We start from the raw sequence: 2,759 nt of genomic DNA, 5'->3' as shown, positions 1-2,759 counted from the left end.
TGGAGTTTTTTGGGTCTTCTAAGTAAAGTATCATGTCATCCGCAAATAAAGATAATTTAACTTCTTCTTTGCCTATTCTTATTCCTTTTATTTCTTTCTGTTGTCTAATGGCTGTAGCTAATGATTCTAGAACTATATTGAATAAGAGTGGTGAGAGAGGACATCCTTGTCTTGTACCCGATCTTCTCCTGCGTACATTGAGAGCCATATCAGATGATTTTGCAATATTTTCTTTAATAAGGGTAATTTGAGGGACTGCAGACATAGCTCAGTGGCATAAGCACATTCCTGCCAAGCGCAAGGTCCTGAGTTCCATCTCCCATACTGACAAAAAAGAAAAAAAATGGTAATTTTGAAATCTTGAGAAAGAGAATCTATTATAGTTACATATATTTTTCTCATTTTAAGTTCTTTAACTTTTCCTGCTGGTTCAGTATTCTATTTTATATTATTTCTCTTTTGTTTACTTCATTATTTTCTATTTTACCCATTATTTTCAATGGTATTGCTGGAGGCAAATTTTTTTTTAGATTTTCTTTATCTGAGAATATTCTCTACTACCTGAATTCCATAAGTGTATTTTCACTGGATATAAAATTCTTAGTTACTTTCTCCATATGAAAACTATACTTCCAGCCTAGGCAGAGCCCAGCAGCTGAGGATTTGATCCCCAGCATGCCATGCCAGCCCCGCCTCTGGAACACACGGAGCCAGTGATTAAGACTGGGCCTGATGATGCGTTCCTATAATCCTAGCACTTGGGAGGCTGAAAATGAGTCTGATCTACATAGTAAGACCCTATAGACCCTGTCCTAAATACCAGAAAAAAAGAAAGAAAATGAAAACTATACTTCCATTTGCTACTGCCCTTCATGATCTCTGATAAAATGCTCACTGTTTTCTTTTTTGTCTATTTTCCCCAAAAGACAAGATATCATTTTTCCCTCACTGCTTTCAAAATTTTTTTTGCTTTTAGTATTCAGGAAAATAAGTATGCCTCATCTTGCCACAAGTTCCTCACAATATATGCTGTTTGTACTGACTTTAATTGGTAAGATTTTGTTTTTGCCAACTCTTTCAAAATTTCACCTGTTATTGATGTAAATACTTTGCAACTTCATATTCCTTTTCTTTTCCTTCTAAGGCACTAATGAAATAAATATTCCTTCCTCTTTTATCATTATTAGTTCCAAATGTCCTTTAAGTTCTGCTCATTTTTCAGCCCATTTTCTCTCTGTTGCTTAAACAAATAATTTTTGTTGCCTTATCTTCAAGTTCATTAATACTATCTTTTGTTTTTGTATTCTTGTAGTAAGCCTATTCAATGAGTTGAATTTTTAAGTTTAACTATTGTATTTTTAGTCTTAACGATTCCCTTTGTTTTTCCTTATATCTTCTATTTCTTTTCTAATATGCTCTTTCCCCCATTTATTTAAAGTATGTTTACAGTTACTTGTTGAAAATGTTGGGACTGGGGAGTAAGCTCAGTAGAATGAGCACTTCCCTGGCAAGCATAAGGGCCTGAGTTCAATCCCTGGTTCTGCCAAAAAAGAAAAAAAGGAAAAGAAAATGTTGGCCCACCCGACCAACCCCAGCCAGTGGCCAGGCCCCAAGCCATGCCGGAAATTCTTCCTGCCTACAGCCAGTGGTCAGGCCTGGTGTGGAATCCAGCACTGGAATTCCTGAAAAAATAGCTAGGAGAGAGATCCAGCCAGCTAATCCAGGAACAGAACAGCTCGCAACTGGGGCACAGTGGGGTCACTTACCCAGGCAGCAACAGGAAGAAGCCAAGCACAGTAGGCACACCCAAGCAAGGCCCAGCTGAACAGGTTGAACTTGGTAGATCTGGACCTGGTAAGCTGAGACATACTGGTAGACCCAGATCTATGAGAGCATTCTCTCTCTCTCTCTCTCTCTCTCTCTCTCTCTCTCTCTCTCCCAAGAGGGGGGGGCAACAGGTAATGGGGTGAAATATTGCATGGAAATCTCCAGGTACATTAAAGGGAGGTGATCAGACAAATCTCAGGGGAATTAATTTAAATACAAAATCCCAATTTTATATCTGCTTAGCTACACAGTCATGATACTTGCATTTAGGGCCTAATATACAAACTCATCAATTACAAAAGTTTCTCAAGTGCTAGATCTCACTATCAATGATTAGTGATACTAATTGGAGTACTGTAAATGCAAAACTGCAATTGTGTTAACCACAATCTCCCTCGGGTAATAATAATGGTAGGAGATAAGGTAACAACCACACCAAGGTTTTATACTAAAGGTCAGAGGACAGTGCTATACAAAATGACAAAGAGAAGGAGCAAAATGCAGTCTCAAGCCTTGAGCCCACCCAGAACAAATGCAGGAGACACTAGCACTGAAGGAATTGAAAGTCACAGTCCTGATCTCTGAAATAATAGCGTCTGAAGTAAAGAAACAACTGCAGAAAACTTAGAGGATATCAGATTAGAAATAATTGCTGAAGTTAAAAAAGGAATGATAACTATAAGAAAGAATTGCTAAGTGCTTCTAAAGTGGACACTGATAGAAAAATAGAGGAGAATAGAAAAATGATGGAATCCTTACATGAACAATTGAGGAAAAAAATAGAATTCATGAAACAGATTCAAAGAGATATATAGGAAATTAAAACATCAATCACAGGATGGCAAAGCCATTTGAATGAAAGTAAAGATAGAGCTTCAGATCTTGAAGACACCATTGCAGCTAGTGAAAACGTAAGAAAATATCTCTTTTTT

This window comes from Octodon degus, unplaced genomic scaffold (assembly GCF_000260255.1).
Source record: "Octodon degus isolate 3935 unplaced genomic scaffold, OctDeg1.0 scaffold00201, whole genome shotgun sequence".
NCBI classification, from domain to species: domain Eukaryota; kingdom Metazoa; phylum Chordata; class Mammalia; order Rodentia; family Octodontidae; genus Octodon; species Octodon degus.
Note: the sequence above shows the minus strand (reverse complement) of the source record.